Source organism: Eumetopias jubatus, unplaced genomic scaffold (assembly GCF_037043125.1).
Source record: "Eumetopias jubatus isolate StellerSeaLion01/CBP00866 unplaced genomic scaffold, mEumJub1_p1.0 scaffold_112, whole genome shotgun sequence".
NCBI classification, from domain to species: Eukaryota; Metazoa; Chordata; class Mammalia; order Carnivora; family Otariidae; genus Eumetopias; species Eumetopias jubatus.
Genome location: NW_028274918.1, coordinates 285,488 through 305,367, shown reverse-complemented (window position 1 = coordinate 305,367; position 19,880 = coordinate 285,488). Strand labels below are relative to the sequence as shown.

Here is a 19,880-nt window from a genome sequence, read left to right as displayed (position 1 = left end):
TGAAAATCAAAATACTATAAAAATTGTATGTATGTGTGTGTTTATTTCCATTTATCGAGAGTATAAATTTTTCAGACTAGACCTTAGAATTCACTATTAATTAATTATCTCAGGATTTCTATTTCTTCTTGGATAATTCTTGACAAATTATGTTTTCTAAATCATCTGTCATCTCATTTTGAAATCAGATCTATTATTACAAGAGGGTGCCAAAGATTTTATAATTCTTTTTTTTTTTAAGATTTTATTTATTCATTCATGAGAGACAGAGGGAGAGAGAGAGAGAGAGAAGCAGAGGGAGAAGCAGGCTCCAAACGAGCAGGGAGCCTGATGCGGGACTCGATCCCAGGACCCCGGGATCATGACCTGAGCCGAAGGCAGACGCTCAACCATCTGAGCCACCCAGGCGCCCAAAGATTTTATAATTCTTTTTAATTTTTTCTATTGTTAATTTACTCTCCAATCCAATCGTGTGTTGGTGTTCTGTCATTCCTTTCTATTGCTTTTTAAGGCACACTATTAGTGAAAGTACTGAAGTAAAAATAAATAAATAAATAAATAAATACCTGTTGACCAATTCTAGAGTATTTCACAAAAATAAGTTTTAGTTTTATTATGTAGTTTTTTTAGTGTATTCCCTCAGGTTGCATTTTGCAAGTGAATTCCTAAAAGGAATAATTGAAGGAATAATCTAAGCTAATAACCGTATTTTTTTTAGGAATAGAAATTTATTTTACCACATATAATAAATTTTAAGGATTTGTTTATTACACAGAGAATGAGGTCAGAAAGACTGAGCTCAGGGATTTGTTGTTTTTCTTAATTTTAGAAGGTTGGCCAAACATTACATGTATATACTTATTGAGGATAATTGAAGATGACTTTTTCAAATCCGTGAATTTCAAAGATATTGAAGCTTTGGATTCATAAATACTGTTACTATTTTTATTCTTTTCTCTTATTGTATTTTTCATCATTGTTATCATTTTTTCTTTTCAGTGTTAAAAATTTTACTAGACACCATGTGATAGTGTACTGCCAATATTTGAAATAATGATAAGGATGATTATTTGATAGTGAAAATTTAGTTTCTCCTTTACCTGGATTACTTTAACTGGAGGAAGTAAATAATAAAAGGGAAGTAGAAAATGCATTTTGTCTTTCAGTCTTTTCTCAGGCTTTTCCTTCAGGAGTTTCTCGGCTCCCTCCTCTTCCACGTTACCCACCCTCCTTATTCCCTACTTCCTCTGCGGCTCGTCATCCAGTGACATCCAGGTTCCTTAGCGTGGTTAAATTGGTTGCGCAGTTGTTCTCAGCCATCAGATGAGCTGGTGGTCGCTTAGCGGGGGGTTGAAGCGAGCCGTTAGGTGAGCTGGGGATAAAAAAGTTAGGGAATTCGGAGTTTTAGGGACGAAAGACAAATTTATACCTCAGGAAAAATAACCAGTAGCTATATCATGTCTTATAAATTGATAAATTGCGGTAATTCAGACTTTGATTTTTCTCTCAGGCGTTTTCAGTGTATCTTAAGAACACATTATGTAAGTTAAAAATATATGTGCATAGAATATCTAGAGGAGTTAGGTGTCTTTTTATTGGAAAGTACGTTTTCGGTTTTCATCCGCTCGGCAATGTGTTCCTGCAGCCGCCGTGGAAAGTCCGTGAAGTTCTCGAGTTTTGTCCGTGAATGGTGGGGGGATGGGTTAAAAATGCATGGATGTTAGTTTGAGACAGAATGTACGACTATAGAGAACCCTATAGTCGGGCTGAGAAGCTTTTTTAATGACCTGATGTACATATTTTGTTGTTTTAACTTGGCTTTTCTCGGTTGTATTATGGCGCGTCCTCGCGGATGGTTTGTCGCATATATAGCCAGGGCGCCGTTTTGATTCTTGTGGATTTTTTTTTTTTAAACGACTTTTCTCTCTGAATGCGGGGGTAACTGAAAAATGTATGGAAAATATTTAACCACTGTGATTACAAACTTCTACTTTACTGATCAGATATCAAAATATTGATTCATCTCACAGGAATCTCAAATTTTTAGCATCCAGTAAAAATCTCACAATTGCTTTAACCAAAATTTGGTAAAGTCTTTTCTCTCTATATAATCACGGCTTAAATTCCATTAATGAAGGTTTTAATTCGTACCTCAATTTTATGACTTAGCATTTTAAAAATCTTTCTAGAGAGTCATTACTCTAAATAAGGAAAGACTATTTGATATGTGACCAAGATAAAGGGAAATAGGGGCGAGGGAAAACTAAATAAAATTAACGGGGCGCCTGAGTGGCTCAGATGGTTAAGCGTCTGCCTTCGGCTTAGGTCATGATCCCAGGGTCCTGGGATCGAGTCCCGCATCGGGCTCCCTGCTCAGTGCAGAGCCTGCTCTTCCGTCTCCCTCTGCCATTCCCTCCGCTGTGATTTTCTCTCTAACTCTCTGTCAAATAAATAAATAAAAACTTTAAAAAAATAAAGAATAAAATTAACGTATTTATGTGCACTTAGGAAAACTTAAAATGTTAACTGTTATATACAGAAATGCATTTTTGTAGCTTTAAAAAAAATCCACACTATGGGCGCCTGGGCAGCTCAGTTGGTTAAGCGCCTCCCTTCGGCTCAGGTACTGTGATGGAGTCCCCCTTGGAGCTCCTAACTCAGCAGGCAGCCTGCTTCTCCCTCTCTTGCTTCCCCTGCTTGTGCTTCTTTTTTCCCTGCCCTCTCTCTCTCAAATAAAATAAAATAAATAGTAGTCTTTTAAAAAAATCCACACTTTTTTTTAAAAAGTGAAGCCTGCATACTGCACCCAAGATTTTTATCAGATGTCTGTAGATAGTGGAGCATTTTTCTTGTTAAGCCAGTGCGCATTTTGCTCTTTAGGTTACAAATTCCATTTCTTTCTAAGGGGGGAGGACAGAGGGAAAGGGGGAGAGAATCTTAAGCATGTTGGGGGGAGATAGTTGCGGGAGGAAGAGGAGGGATGAGCCTCGATGCCAGAACCTGAGATCATGACTTGAGGAAAAATACAGAGTCCGCGGCTTAACCGACTGAACTGCCCCGGCATTCCTCATTTTTAAGTTTTTATTTATTTTTGAGTAATCTCTACACCCAGTGTGGGGCTGGAACTCATGACTCTGACATCAAGAGTCCATGCTCTAGAGGGGCTTAGGTGGCTCAGTCGTTAAGCATCTGCCTTCATCTCAGCTCATGATCTTAGGGTCCTGGATCGACCCCTGCATCCGGCTCCCTTCTGGGCGAGAAGCCTGCTTTTCCCTCTCCCACTCCCCCTGTGTTCCCTTTCTTGCTCTGTCTCTGTCAAATAAATAAATAAAATCTTTTTTTTTAAAGAGTAACGTGCTCTATTGACTGACACAAGCAGACACCCACGTTTCACTTTAAGAAACAAAACAGAGCTTATGAACGGTACTTCACCTAAATTTTACATACACTGATAAAATACATCTTTTTGGCTTATAATTTATTTTTTGCAATGTGTATACGTTTTCAAGCAGTTAACAGAAAAATGGTGGAAGCAGATACACCTGGGAAGCTGTTTATAGGAGGCCTCAGTATCGAGACTAATGAAAAGACTCTTGAAGCAGTATTTGGGAAATATGGTCACATAGTGGAAGGTAAATTTTAAAACTAACATCTATATAAATGTTCAAAGTAAATTATATTTAATATATATAATTGAACAGCTAAGCTAAAATTATTTTTCTGTTTTTGAAACTTTCTTGAGCACCTTTTTTTAATATATTATTATTTGTGTTACATATCGGGATAGCATAATAGCAATGAATGAAAGGGTACACCTACAAGTCTCTTACTACTGGGAAGGGGAAAAAGGAAGAGCAAATAAATAAAATACGTATATTGTGGAGGTAGGCTTTTGAAAAGGGGTAAGATAGGCTAACTGTAGAGTTCCTCACTGTTGATTTTTAGCAACTCATAATGATGTAAAATGTAAAGATTTTAAAATAACTTGCAAATTTTTTTTACTGTTCTATCCAGGACATCAGTTAAGTTAGAAAGGACTTAGAAAAAATCATCAAAGTTTGGATTGATAATTTTCAGAATATTAAGAAGATTCACTTTTATGTAACATCCAATTAAATTTTTATGTGCACTACAGTTCTTCTGATGAAGGATCGGGAAACAAACAAGTCCAGAGGCTTTGCATTCATTACATTTGAGAGCCCTGCTGATGCTAAATATGCTGCCAAAGATATGAATGGGAAGGTAAAAGAGTCTCTTAAAAATTTTCTAGCTCTATTGTTCATTGATTAGTATTTTTAGATTGTTTTTATTTTTCTAATATTTTAAGATAGCATAATGCATATGCCAAAATTCTTTGTCACTCTTCTTTTTGTTACATAATTACTGGATAGGGTAGTTGGAAGGAGTGAAATGAACATTAGCTTTAACGGTATATATTAATGTATTTCTACGATAGTATTCCAGTATTTAAAATTGAAAAAAAAAAACAATACACCTACACAAAGTTAATACAGCAGAAAAAGCTATTGAAATTCATGGAAGTGTTTCTGTAGCATAAAAGCTTAGGAAGAAAAATAGGAAAGATTAATTCCTGTTTTGGGGGGAATTCTTGAAAAAATTCATACCTGAGCAGAACCTTTACATTCATACAGGCATTCAATTCTTGAGGAAAAAAATAGTAATGAGTAAACTGTTGAGGTGGTGATCAAAATAAATATCTGGTCACCTGCACCTAATCTTGCTCTTCTCTCCTTAGTAAGTTTTTATTCAGTTAGCAGTAATTTTTGTAAAATTGGTATGTGATTATTTTACCATAGTGTTTGAGGGTTTATTTTGATCCAGCCTTTAATGTACTAATGAATAAAGCATATAGTCTTTTTCTTTCTGGATCTTAAAATACAGTAATTATGTGTCTTCTATATACTTTTAAGTTTTTCAGTGATTCTGTTAAAATAGTGAATACTTTACTGCACTCCAGGTCACTCCATTCTAGAATTTTTGGCTTCTTCATTTCTTAGATTATCCTAATCTGTTTTATGGCTTTATTATTCTTTAAGCTATTCCCAATATTTTATGGACTGGTCAATACCTGGGTCAGCCCTAGCATTTTCAGCTTCAAAAACTCAAATTGCATATTTACTCTAAAATTTTCTCTCTTATCTTGTAGGTAGTATCTTTTTATACTCATAATATTATAAATTAAGTTCATTTTTTAAACTTTACATTTATTTTATTTTTTAATTTATTTTATTTTTATTGGGGTTAATTAAGTTCATTTTTAAATTATTTGCAGGACTTCTTAAGTTCTCATTGTGGAATACATATGTTAGTTTTCTATTTTCCCTGTAGTTTGGTTTCTGGTACAATGCAGGCTGTCACTACATACTGACTTTTTTTACTTTGCTTTTATATTTTATGATTGTTAGCATGTAGAAGTTGGATTTGGCTGAGGATTTTGTGTTGTGTACAGAGGTAAATTATTTAGAACAATTGATGATTCCTTTGTTTTCTGGTTCTTAAAGACAAGGATGTGACTTTGTATATACTTTATTTCTAATTTTTTCAGCACACGTTTTATTGAGTACTTATGTATTAGCCTTTGATAAACTGAGTGATGTTTGTAAATCAAAGTACCTGTTTTCTTGTATTTGAGGATGAAAGATAAGACCTGTTTAAATAAGAATTAATATGGTTAGTACAAGAACTTTGATAAGAAATGAAGTTAGTAATCTATTTAGAAATTGTAGCGGTAGTGGACAGTGTTTTTATCCATGAAGTTCAAGGGGTGTTTGCTGAATCCTGCGTTTTATAAAGGAAGCAGCCATACATAACTTTGCAGAAAATATTTTGGACCCAGAAACAGCAAATGAGTTCCTGGTGTGGGAACTGCTATTTGTGGCTATTTATATGGTTCTAGCGCCCATACCTACCAGAAGTCTTGGTAGGAATTTAGGATTTATGACTCTTTTCCATATGTAATACAAAATGACCAGAATGTTTTATGTGGGATAATTATTAAAAGTTATGTTATTAAAAATCATGTCAGCCCCTGTGAAAGATAAACAATTCTGAAATTATTGGGAGATTAAGAAATTTAATTTGAAAAATGAGAATAAGTACTATATTAAAAAGTTGTTTTCCAGGAACATTTTTAAAGCAAAGCTGGGTAAGAACAGAGTATGGCAAAACATTAAAGACCAAATAATTGTTCTATTGAAAGAAAAGCAAAGAAAGTTATTATAACTATAGTAAATACAGCTGCAATCATATTAGGATATTTCCTTTTAATTTTTAGCAGAACAGATACCAAAAAATTTGTACAGAATATAAACAAACATTTTGAATAAGTAATAGTAACTTTTTTTCTAAATGACAGTACACATTGTTTTAAATACCTTCGGGACACTGGAAAATGTAAATGCTAGAAATCCAAAAATAAAGTGAGTTTATACATTAGAAAATGTATATTTTCATGAAATGTTAGAGCTATTCTTGTTGATGCTGGATGGTATTTCAAGAATTTTTAATAATACATTTGTATTGGATGACTTAATGGAAGGCAGTTACTAGTTAAATGTCTCATATTTGGCAAGTGAAGGACCTGGTCATTATTTTCTTTATTTGAACTTGATTTTAGTTTCAGTAATGAGTAGATTTGTAAAATTTGTTAAATTGGTGTAATGTTACTGATATTCTACTTAATGCCTTTAGTCTTTGGATGGAAAAGCAATTAAAGTGCAGCAAGCCAACAAACCATCTTTTGAAAGTGGTGGAAGATGGAAGACACCACCTCATCCAAGAAACAGAGGCCATCCAAGAAGTGTGAGATGTGGAAGAGGAGGAAGTGGAGGAGCAAGAGGGTGTTCCTCACGTGGAGGACACTTGGGTAATGTTTTAAAATATAAGGATGGACCCATAGGACTGGAAAACCGTAAGTTTGAATGTATGGAAATACATCAGTATTTATTTACACCTTTTATGAGCATAATAAACTAAGATTCATTAGATGAGGAATTAACAATCATAATTGAAATACTACTCTTTTCTAATGTTGAAAACACGACACTTTATTGCCATATTTGTCTTCAGCCCTTCAGACAAAACTTGGCCTCACAAATTTGGTTTCTCATTTTTGTTATCATTGTAATAACTGCCATTTGCCAAGACCTAACAGATGAGTTGAAAATTTACAGTAATTATCCAGACCAATAATTTACGATTTTTACAAAAGGATAATTTAGAGAAATTCCTGCCTTAGAAATGTATACCTAATCATTTAAAATCAATTTATTCATTTCACTGAATATAATGCTTACTTTGAAAATTTGGTTATTAGATGATTTTTTCAGATTATTTGTTTCCATAGACATTTCCTTTACAGTGTTATTTTATCACATTTGTTTGATTTTTCTTTCCTTTTTTTCTTTTTATTATGTTATGTTCTAAAGGCTAAGGAATTATAGTTTTAAATGCTTGAAATAGTATGCAAAAATATAACCTTGCAGTGAAATGGCATAAATTTCAAACTAAATTCAGAGTGCAGTATTTGTTTTCCATATATGTTTGTGCAAACATCAATGCAAAGGTTTTCTGCCTTGGTCTCTTTTTAGTGAAACTTGCATTTGGGGAAATATCTAGAGCTTTCTTTAGATTTTGGAAGATGTCTTTACTCAGACAAAGGTTAAAAGCCACTGCTTCAAAATAAGAATTTATCATTGTTGTGTGTGTTGGAGGGAGAATGAGTCATTGAAAATGGTATTTCTGAACTTTTCAGAGAAGATTTTTTCTCAGTATGAAAAGGGGTCACTTCCTGTGTCTTTAATAAACTTTGTTCCTTCTGTTAACCAGTCCTGAAAAATCAAACATTTAGATTCTGTTCTTGAAAATCAGTGTGATATTTAGGAAATTGTCTCCTAAAGTAGAATTGTAAGATCTGTCCCATTTATTTGTTTTATTTTTTTTAAGATTTTGTTTTATTTATTTGACAGAGAAAGACACAGTGAGAGAGGCAACACAAGCAGGGGTAGTGGAGGAGGGAGAAGCAGGCTTCCTGCTGAGCCGGAAACCCTGTGCGGAGTTTGATCTCAGGACCCTGGGTCCATGACCTGAGCCGAAGGCAGACACTTAAGGACTGAGCCACCCAGATGCCCCAGATTTGTCCCATTTAGAAGCAATTTTGTTTTTATCCACTAAACTGATACTGAAAAAATTTTACCTATTTCTGCTGTGTATAAGAATACTCATTTTTTTTTTTTTTACCTATGACAATACCAAGGAATGGGAATATATCTAAACGTTTTTCTAGTTTAGAAAAGTAAAATAATTTTTAATGATTTAATATGCATTTCTTAAAATACCAGTAAAATTGAACATAACATAAATTTTTGTTAACTATTAAGTGCACTGTAAGAATTGTATATGTTAATTCTTTCAGGTAATGGGTTTTTGATGTATCTTCTCCTATAGATTTTTAAAAATATTTTGATTTGTGCCTATGTATTATATGCTTTTTAAAGCAGCTTTCTTGACATGAGGATTACTTGAGCAATTATTTACCATTTTTCTCCACTCCTTCAGTTTTTCCCAAATGTGTCTCTTTAACGTGAATATAAAATGCTTCTTGAGTTTTTCTAGGTTTTCCAAACTAACCTTCACAGTGTCTTTGATTTGTATTTATATCATGTAAGAAATCATGGTTAGTTTATACAAATCTGAATACTTAAGACCGTAACATTGTTTAGTAAAGATTTTTAAACAAAAAACTTCATCATTTAAAAAATTTTGATTACACTTTACTAAAAAGATTTCATTTAAACACAGATAAATGGAGAATGTACTTTTAACCTCAACATGAGTTCTTCCAGGGGACCCTTTCCAGTTAAAAATGGCCTGTCTTCAAGAAGTGGAAGTCCTCCTCCTAAAAGATCTGCTTCTTCTTCTCCCGGGCATAGAAACAGAGGGATTGGAGAAAGAGGTAAATGTTGTGAATTCTTCTGAATGAAAATCATCTGTTTTAAGAAGTTGATTTCAAGAAGCGCAATGGAAGGTAAAGTATATCGGTGTATTTATTGATCACTACTTATTTATTTTTGGTTAGGATCTAATTCTTCAGCTTCTAATTATAGATGTAGTAAGTGATTAACAAACAAAAACATTTTTTAAAGTTCCTGGTATAACATGCTTTGGTCAGCAGGTTTTTTGTGGTTTTTTTTTTTTTTTTTTTTGCATGATTTCAAGATCAAGATATTCTTGAAAATCACAATGTCCTGTGAGAATATTTTGATGTGTAGCGTTGTTGTGTATTTTGATCGCCTGGTTTGTTAGGCCCATCCTAGGCAGGGTCTAGGAGAAGGATGGAAAAAGGCAGACCGCTCTTCAGGTGAGCCCTTATCCTTTAGGGCAGGACACACAGGTGGGGAATGGTCCTGGCATGCGGGGCCCTCATGACCTGGTGGCTGTAGGTACCGCCGAATTGACACCGCTTGGGGAGTTTGACCCAGTATTAGCCTTGCTCCTCAAAGCGTGCGGTCCCATGCATGCATCCGGTCAGGAACACTGTATAACCCACGTGTCCCAGGAAGAGTTAGGAGGCCTTGTTCCAAGGACGCGTGAGGGAAGGCAGGTGTGAGTGGTTGGCACTGTGGCTTTGTGAGTGGGCTGTGTTTGAGGGAGATGCATGCCCAGGTTCACGTTTGGGTGTGTGTGTGCGCACGTGCGTGCATGTATGCGTGCTTGCACGTGCGGTCACTTGAGCATGCCTCTTTGCCCGGGATCATGTGTTTGTGCAGTGTGTGTGAGTTTGCATGCGCACGTCAGTGTGTGTCAATAGTGCATGACTCTGCACCAGAGACCATGTATCTTGGTGCATGTTTCAAGAGTGTGTGTTTGCAGGGGCACGGGTGTGTGTGTTTGCGAGGCCACGTGTGTGTGCCAGTGTATAGGGACCCTGGGTGTTTATGTGTGCATGTGCGTGTTAGCATGCCCACGTATGTGTTGATGTGTGTGGCCAAGTGTGAATGCATGTGTACCATAGACCTTGTGAGTTGGTGGGGGTTGCCTGAGTGTGTGTTTGCACACAGATGGGTGTGTGCATGTGTGTGAGTGAGCACGTGCACCCAAATGCACATTCCTGTGTTCGGGCAACATGTGTGTTTATATTTCATGCCGATGCTTGTTTGCATGCTTCGTATGTGTGTATGTCTGTGGCCAAGGGTGTGTTTCTGTGAGTCGGTGAGTGTGTACTTCCCAGTGTTGTGTGTGTGTGTGTCCTTCATGTGCACGTCGGTGTGCTTTCCTGGAAAGTGTGCATTACACTGTACTGGATATCAAATGTGTTGGGTGTGTGTTTCCTGAGTGTGTCTTTGCCCACACATGGTGGTCTGTGTTTGTGTGACCAAGTGTGCATGGCTTGTGCAGGACCGTGTATGTTTTGTGTAATGTGTGTTTTTCCCAGTGTACATGAACGTGTGTGTGTGCATGCGAGCAGAAATCTGCCTGGCTGTTTGTGTTATTCCATGGGTGTATTGCGTGTGTGTGTGTGTGTATTCAGGCGCACCTGGGTCAGTGACTTTCTGCGGGGTATGTATGTATGGACATGTGCCAGAGACCTTCCGTGTGAGGGTTGAGTGTATGTGTGCTTGCATGTACAAGGATGTCTGTTGTGTGTCTGTGTGTTTGCAGTCCTTTGGGTGATTTGTGTGTGAGTGTGTGCACACCCACGCACGCATTCTGTAACCACCTGTTCATGCCTCTGTGTTAGAGATTGTTTGCGTGGTTGGTGTGTATGTGTTGCACTAGCAAGTTTATGTGTATTTGGGTGGTCGTGTTTGCACACCTGTGTGCTGAAAAAACGTGTGGGTGTGGGTGTGCTGCATTGATGTATGTTGGCATGAGCTCATGTGCTGTGTGCATGTCTGTGGGTTTGGGACTAGCAGTGTATGCCTGTGTACTGAAGACCGTGTATGTTCCTTGAGTGTCTCTGTGCTGTACGGGTCTTTGTGTGTGTGTGTGAAAGTGTGTGTCAGTGTGTGTGTGAATGTGTTTGTGTGTTGCTCCATGGCCAATTGTGTATTCTTATGTAATGGAGACCGTTTGTGTATGCTGTGGCTTTGGAATTACACGTGCAAAAATGTGTGTGTGTGTTGGGAAGCTCACCGAATATGCCTGTGAGCCAGAGACCTTGTGTGCGTGTGTGTAAGTGGGTGTGTGCAGCCACATGCATGCCTGTGGGGTGCAGATTGTGTGTGGTCTGGCTGTGCACGTGTGAGAGAGAGAGCACGGTGCCTGTCTGCATGGGTTTGTGTCTGTGTGCGTGTGTGTGGTCATCTTCATTCCACTGTGTGGAGCCCGGTTGTATGGGTGTGTGTCATGTGCATGTGTTTGCATGAGCTCATGTGTGTGTTTCGTGGGACATGTGAGTGAGCATGTGCAGCCACTGGCACATGCCTGTGTGTTGACACTGTATGCATGTGTCGTGTGTCCAAGCGTTTGCATGTGCACCCATGAGTATATGTGCGGGTGTAGGCCCCCGTCAGAAAAGGAGAGGGACTGCGGGATTTCCAGCTCTGCTGCTGATGGAGAAAGGGGCAAGAGGCCGAGGGTATCCATGTCCCTGCAGACACACAGGCCTCGTGTGCATTCCGTGGTTCTTCAGGAATCTGTCTCCCCTCTTGATGCACAGATGCACAGGGGCCAAGGCAGGGAGGGAGGAGTGGGAGTTGTCAGGCAGGTGTGAGGGGCATCACCCATCTGTGCTGATGGCACAGATGGTTCCAAATGTGGGAAATAGCTAGGGGTTTCAGTGTGGTCCCTCTCACGTTCCTGTCCCGGCAAGGTCAATGCCAGACGTCTGTCATTGCACAAATGCCACGCGGGAGTGGGAGTCGATATGGACAGGATCCACATGAAGGGCGAACAGATAAAAACCATGTTCCAAAGACCGTGGGTGCACATATGAAATACACTCTGGTGGAAACGCGTGGAGACCCAGTTGGGCACTCTACCTGTAGATATGTGCATGCTTCTCCCGCTTGAGACGGGGGGAGGGGGGCTGTGTAAGAAGCCCCTTCTTGTCGGTGATGCCGGGAGACAGGCTTCCACTGGCACCGGACCAACGGCCCCAAGCCTACTTTGCAGGCTCAAAACTACACTTGGGCGTCTCTCACCACATTTGTGGGCCCGCTCTGGGGTTGTGATGGCCCGGCTTGATGTTCCGCTCACGGTCTGACCCGGCTGGCCCAGAGTGGGGAAGGCTAGGGAGGATGCGTTCTCCTCTGCAGGCCAGATCAGCCGGAAACCCCTTCCCGGGGCATTCATGCAGTTGGCAGAATGCAACGCAAGACGCTCCGTCTCTGGTAGCACAGGGGTTCATGCTGCCTGTCGCCTGGGTGCCGTCCTCAACTTGCCGCCTGGCCTTCCAAAGAGTGGGCAGTGAAGTAACCGAGCCAGTGGACAGCATCCACGTGGCGAAGAGCATCCACCTGCCGCCCTCTCCACAGGGTTGGTGCAGACTTCCTCTTCATAGAGGGGCATCTGGGTCCCCTTTGCTGTATGCTCTTGGCTCCAGGAAAGGCATGCATCCCTCTGTCCTCCATGGCAAACACACTGCGTGTCTGTGTGTGTGAGCGTGTGTTTGTGTGGGCACCCAGCTTGGCACCTTTTCGAGGGTCACCAGCCTTCCTGCCGGTCCCAGAGAGGGAGAGGGCTTTGATTTCCTGGGAAAGGAACTACCCCCAGACGCATCTGCATCTTCCTTCCTGAAGCCTTTAGGTTCCAGAGGCCGTGTGGCCAGAGGGGTCAGAGAAAGAGCGCCGGAAGCCAAAGTCAGAGAGGAGGACGGAGAGGAGAGCGTGAGGAAAGGACAGGCAGACTGGTGGACAGAGCGCTCTTCGTCGCTCGTTTCCTGACCAGCAAAGGACATGCACTGGGACAAACTGTAGCCGCGTATTTCCCCCGAGGAGGCAGACGGCTTCGGTACCTCTGTCTCCTGGAATCGCACTAATACTCCAGGGCCTGGGCTGACCATTTCCACGCACACTGGACCAGACTTCCCGGCCGTGCACACAGTGTCCCGAGTCTCAGAGGAGTCTATTCGGGAAGGGCGAGGGACAGCTTCGCATTGTCGGTACAAAATCCAGGCAGAGGGCGCGCCCGCCGAGGAAGCGGAAGGGGCGTGGGCGGGGTGGTGGGGTGGGGGTGGTGTTGGGGGGCGGTGTAGGGGTGGGAGGGGTGGGGTCGTTGCGGCTGGGAGCCCGAGGCCACCCCTGAGGGGGCGAACCGGCGGGTTCCCTGGCTGGCCGGCTGGCTGGCTGGCTGGCTCCCGTGGGGGTGAGGGGCGGGGCCGGCGGCGGCCACGCCCACAATCGTGCCACTGGTTGGACTTGGGGCCGACCCGTGTCCTGGGCGTGGCTCGGGGACTCCCTCCAGCCACGGCCGCACGGGTGCCCCGGCCACGTCTGCCCCTTGGACACCTAGCCCCAGGCCCTTGTGCGCATGCGTCCCAGAGTCCGGCAGCTTCCGGGAAGAGACTGTTATCAGTTGCCGCCCCTGGGCGCCGGAGTTCACCCTGCCGAGCCGCTTGCGGAGGCCTGCGCTCACACCTCCAGCTATTCCCTCACAGCTGCCCCAGCGAGTCAGGGTCCAGGGGTGGCGAGGCGGGGTTCAGGGAGGCCCGACGGTCCCCAGAATCCTGGACCCGCCTCAGTCGGGGAAGGGGCCGGTCACGAGATGTCTGTGCCCGGGGATAGAGGCCCCCGGGGCGCGCCGGGGGCGCTGAAGGCCCTAGGTGTGGGGATGGCCGACGAGGCTGTGCGGGAAGGGGAGGAGCGATGGGAGGGAGAGGATGCCATCCTGGTGGTGGAGCTGGTCCTAGTGGGGGCTGACCTGAGGTTGGTGCTGCAACTGGCCGTGTTGGAGGGGCAGGACGGAGAGGACGAGGAGGACACGGAGGAGGCCGCGGAGGAGGTAGACGAGGCTGACACGGAGGAGGAAGACGAGGCTAGGGAGGTTGAGGAGTCCGAGGAGGAGGGGGAGGGGGATGGTGAGGGAGAGGAGGCGGAGGAGGAGGGGGGGGGAGGAGGAGGAGGAGGCTGACAAGGCTGTGGAGGAAGAGGGCGACGAGGCTGTAGTGGCTGAGCAGGAGCAGGGGGAGGAGGAGGAGGGTGTGGACAAGGAGGAGGAGGGGGAGCCTGAGCATGCGGAGAAGGAGGAGGCTGAGGAGGCTGAGCAGGAGCCAAGGGAGGAGGAGAAGCCCGAGGAAGAGGAGGAGGTGGAGGGGCCTGAAGAGGCTGAGGAAGAGGAGGGGGAGGAACAGGCTGAGGAGCAGGCTGTTGCGGAAGAGGTTGAGGTGGGCGAGGCTAAGGAGGAGCATGTTGGAGAGGAGGTGGCTGAGGAAGAGGAGGCTGGGGAGTGCGAGGAGCCTGAGGAGGGAGAGGAGGCTCAAGAGGCTGAGGAGGAAGCTGAGCACGAGGACCAGAGGCAGGAGGGACAGAGGAGGAAAGGAGCGCAGGAGCTGCAGGAGAAGCAGAAAGGGGAAGAACAGCCAGAGGGGCGGCGGGGTCCGATCCCGTCCCCGCTCGAGGCTCTAGAGGCCTTGCAGTCAGAGCTGGAGCCCGTGAATAAACAAGCCAGCAGGTCCTCCTCTCGGCTCAGACTGAGCTATTGTCGGAGGCGGCAGCGTCACCTGGAACACCGAAGCGCCCTTATCCGGGCCATCCCTGGCTTCTGGGCCAAGGCTGTATCCTTGACGCTGTCATGGAGGAACCCGGATGTGGCCGGGCTAGAGCAAGAGGAACTGAAGGGAGGGGGCCGTTGAGTATCAAAATATATCGGTTGGAGAACCCCCACAGCCCCCGCCACACCCCCAGCCCCACCGTGGTGTGGGGGCCACGCTCATGCCCTGGTGATCCCGACAGCCTCAACATCCTCGTTCTGGTGGGGGTGGGGGCTTGGGGCCTCAGGGTGCCCTTGTCGCACAAGGCACTGGAAGTCCAGTGGGGGAGTAGGAGCAAATGCCCAGCTCAGAATTAGGAATTACGGGCCGCAGCAGGGCGTCTTCCCACAAAACGGCTCCAGACAAACCTTGAGATCTCCTTGGGGTAATGCGGCAGGCGAACGTGTGTGAGTGCCCACTGGATCAGCCTGAGGCAGGAATGTGTGCTTGTCCAGAGATGAGCTCGTTGTGTCTGGCTGTCAGCACAGGAGGATGAGCTGGGGAGGGGGTCATAGGGCAGGAGGTTGTCTCTGAGGATGTACACCTTCCTGTGTGAGTGCCAAGATCTGCAGCATCCTGTGCAGAGGCCCAGGGGTCCCTAACGCAGCCCTTTTGGAGGGACTGTGACCCGGGGAACCAGAGGGGAGGCAGTGCTCAGCAGCTGTCCAGAATTGCTCCTTTGTTGTAGCTCTTTCATATCCAGTCCTTGTAGGTTCCTTGACGTACAGCACTTTGTGAACCACCCCCAGATGTCAGTCATGATCAGGAAGCAAAATGAAGGCCTCCTTGGCTACATGACAGATTTAAAGTCTGGCTTGGCAGACTGAGCCCGGGATGGGAGACAGGAGAGGGGAGTGTGCCGAAGTGATCCAGCCCCAAATTCAGCACGGGGAGGTTCTTCTGGACAGAGATTTCACCCCCAACTCCGCCACCCAGCAGGTGGAGGAACTCAGGTTTCCCAGTGATTGCCAGAGAACCTGCAATTCTTTTGCAAGAACCCCTACTTCCGGAATGAAGTCGTTGTGAAGGAGTATGTCCTCAGCGCTGCTGGTAAGAGACTGCCACCTGGATGGGCGGCCACAGGTACAGGAGGGAGTGTCGAACCTGAGTCTATATCCAGCGCCTTCTCACAACCCCGTCTTCCAGCAGGGTATGGTCCGTCTCATTCCACTCCCATCCAGTGGCACCAGGATTAGGAACGGGAGGCCTATAGTTGCAGGGACCACAACACCAGTCTTAACTTCTTCAACTGGTTCTCTGACCCAAGCTTTGGCGAGTCTAGCAGGATAGCCAAAATGGGGTCCTGTGACAAACAGTGGGAAGGATGCTGCAGGGCTCCCCCGCTGCTTGGGATGGGCCTCTGAGCCCTGCCCCGTTTCCCTTACCAGATCATCATGGACGACCTGTGGCCCAACACCCTGCAGTACTACATGAGGAAGAAGGCCCCAGGAGAGGGAACAGAGAGGAGGACAGGTGAGGGGCCCAGGGTCTGGGTGCCAAAATGTGCACCGTGGGGCTCCGTGGGACCTGGGCTCCACCAATGAAGACACTGAGGCTCTGAGGAACTCTCCAACGAAGGGACTCCAGGTCAAAAGGGCATCACCGTGAGACATAGAGACTGGACAAGTGCAGTGCCAAATGGCTTCTGCCTGGGGAAGGTTGAGGCAGGCGGGGCCAGGCAGCATCCATGAGCAGAGCTGGAGAGGCAAAGGCGGCTCAGCAACTGCACTTGTGGAAATTGTCATTCTGGAGCCATGAGCCCCACCCTAAATTCTCCTAGCACTGCCTTACACTTGCGCCCACCAAAGCTGCCTCCCACCACGCTTAGAACGGACGTGTGGGTATCCTGGCGCAAATGCTCACCCCTCTGCCCCGTCACCTGTCTGTGTTGGTCTGGACACCACAGTTGACCCCTTCATTTCCATAGGCAGCTCCTTTCCCCCCACCCTCAGCCACACCAAGAGCACTGGCCAGCATGCATGGATTACAGTCAGTGGCAGGGCGTCGCATTGGAGAGTGAACGCCTTTCCCGAGGAGGGCCTTCAAACACTGAAGCAATCTTACCTTTGGCCCAGAGAATGTACACATTGTTCTCCTCCTGTGTGCCTGTGTGAGTGTGTCTCTGTCTGCATTTCTGTGTGTCTCTGTCTGCATTTCTGTGTGTCTGTCCCTCCCAGGGAGCGTCAAGAATTTGAGATGAATATGAGGGAGCATCGCACTTGACCGAAGCCAGTCCAAAACCTTCAGATGGAGCCAAATGTTCGGGCTGGCTCCTCTGTGCGGGATGTAACTGAAGACTGGTGCCGGGGCAAAACATAGGGCAGATTGAGGCCCCAGGAGCCCTGGAAAAATATTGAAAGTTTGATAAACAAGGTCAAGTGTGCGTGTGTGTGCGAGCATGCATTTGCACGCAGGCACGCGAGTGCGCGCGCTCCCCTTTGTGAAAGGGTGTCGGAGGTGTCCCTGAGCACATCGGCCTCATGTGTGTGTTTGAGTTCTCTGCCTGGCCATCACCAGCCCATGGAACTGCTTGTCCTGTATGCTTGCCCAGAGGGCTATTTCCCACATGCTCTGGGACTGCATCCCAGGGGGCAGAGGTCCTTCCCCTGGGGGTGCGGGGGCACTGGACAGGGAGAGGAAATGAGACCAAGGCCCGCTCCCTGGGGCTCATCTCTATCCTGGAGAAATGAGGGAGTTCAAGAAAAGGGAGCGACAAGCCAGGACCGAACGTGTCTAAGACTCAGGATCGCTGGATGGCAATGAAAGTGCTCCACGGATGCACCAAGATTGGTGTCCTCAGACACATCCAAGGCACACGACACAGGGGATGTGGGGGGGAGAACCCAAGGTTAATTACTCAGTTGAACAGAGCGCTGGTGCTCTTCCTGGTCCTAGGAATGCGCACTGCTCTTGCTGACACGGTCAGCCTCTCAGGACCAGCAACAATGATAGTGAGTGTGGGTCAGGCCGTATGGTGGGATGGTGGGGGAGGGGACAGAGTGAGGTGGGAAGGTAGGAAGGATGATACACTCATTTGGGCACAGGAGCCAGGGTTAGGGTCTAATCTGTGGGGAAAGACACACAGGCACTCTCAGATGGACACTCAGGTGCACAGTCACTCACCCCCCCACACAAACACAATCATACAGGCACTCCCACACACACAAACACTTACACTCACCACCCCACACACACCTTCACTCACATCCCCTGACATACGCCCACTCGGTCCCTCACTCAGACACACACTCATTTACCCACCCACCCACAGGCTCCTTCACTCACTCACATGTCCTGACACTCACACACTGATGCACCCAAGCTCCCCCAGAATCCCTAGCCCCCTGTTTCCCTAGGGCCCTCTTTGGGGTCAGCCAGAGTGCAGACAGTCAGAGGGGAGGGCTGGGGATAGCACAGTTGCTAAGGGCAAGGACCGGGCCACCCACCCGTGTGCTGTCTGTCCCGCGATGACTCTGGGGCTGATATCCCTTAGCCTTCTGTGCGTAGGTTCATGGAAAGACCTGGAGCATACAGAGCACCTGTCGGAAGCCACAATCGGGAGGCGGTGATGTCAGCCCCTGGCATGCTCCTCCCCCGAGCGGACGTCTGCTTGCCTGAGATGCCTCTGCTTAGGGAAGCTGGCAGAGGACCGAGTCCGCTGCCAGTAGAGTGGGGCGATGTGAGCGTTTGCCCCACGAGGCTCTTCTCCATCCCCAGCTATAGTGGCTTCAAGGGCAGCATCCCTGAGGGTGACGGGGCAATACTAACCTTCCTGCCTCCACCGCGCCCCACCCCATGAGGCTCCCTGCTATACTTCCAGGAAGTGCGGCAGCTCTTTCCTGGAGGAGGGTTTGGCAGTCAAACTGCACAGATATTTCTTGTCCCTTTCAGTATGCAGGACGGATCGCCTGTCAGGTGTCAGGTTGTGGATTTGATGATCTGTAGGCCCTAGTGCCCCTCCCAGGGTGGGTGAAGGCGCCTGAGGCTCTAGGAGGGAATGCTTGGCTCTCTTGGACTGCAGGGGAGACCGGTCTTCTCAGCTCCTTGGTCTGTAAATGCCGGGGTACCCGCCTGCTGCTCCCTGGCTCTGCTTGTGCGGCTCAGATGAATGTGTGACCTCAAAATCCACAGCGGGAACGGGACAGCTCCCATGTTGGTGCATGGTCTGAAAGGATCCTAGGCTGGGCCATTTTGGGGACTGCAGGGTAGTCCTCTATAATTGTGCCATTTGGTAGGGTGTTGCCGACGGCGTAAAGCTTGAGGGGAGAGGTGGGCACAGGGTCCCCCACCCCTTAGCATGTCCGGCCAGTGCTTGGGCAATGGCATGATGTTGAGGCCCGGGCCGGAGAGAAGGGTGAGGCGGGGGTGGTGGTGATGCTTTGGAAGATCTGGGAGCCCCAGATATCAGGAGTCAATTAGACGCTGAGGGCTTCAGGGCCAGGGTCCCCAGCAGAAAAGTGGGGAGCCGGGACAGCTCAGACAAAACCACGCTAGCATCCCGTTTGACCTCTCAGAAAAGACCACGATAGCATCCTCTCTAGCAGGCCCTGTAGGGGTGACCTTTGTAGCACAACCCGAAACAAAGCCACTAACCATGAGACATTGGTCGCTGTCACTAGCTGAGGCACTTAGTCTCCAGATGTCAGCCCATAAGACCCATCAGCATGGGAGATGTGGGCGTGATCCAAGCCCTACTGGCATCACCTTGGCAGCGAATCCACAGTGGGCCCATTCTCAAGGTCCTGGAAAGAGCTTATAAGAACCCCCAAGTCTGAACGAGAACCCGGCAGCCCTCTCGGGGAGCTTTGTCCTCTGGCTCAACAAACTTTGCCCTGTTGCCCAGTGCTCTTCATCTGGTCTAACTCTTTCTTCCTTGAAGTGGCACGGCTAAGACCTCGGGCATTAAGGGAACAAAACTCCTGTAACCCAGAGTGCTGTCTGATCAGAGAGGACCACCTCGGGATTTCAGGAGTGTTATGCCTCCATGGGTCTGAACCACGTGCGTCGGTCCCTGGCCTCTCTGGGTCTTCGAGTTCTTCTCTGCGTAAAGGGTGTATTGCGGGCGTCCCACTTTGTCCATGTTTCTGTGTCTTCCTGAGCGTGTCTTGCCTTGGCGTGTCTTGGCCTTGCCCTGCCTGTGCTGTCACATCTCAGTTCTTGCATCTGTGCC

At 46.4% G+C, this 19,880-nt stretch overlaps 1 pseudogene; it reads left to right on the top strand.

Annotated features, from left to right (window-relative positions):
• Positions 1 to 3,523: 3,523 nt before the first annotated feature.
• On the top strand, positions 3,524 to 18,509 carry LOC148161609 (RNA-binding motif protein, Y chromosome, family 1 member B-like; annotated as a pseudogene).
• The last annotated feature ends 1,371 nt before the right edge of the window (positions 18,510 to 19,880 follow it).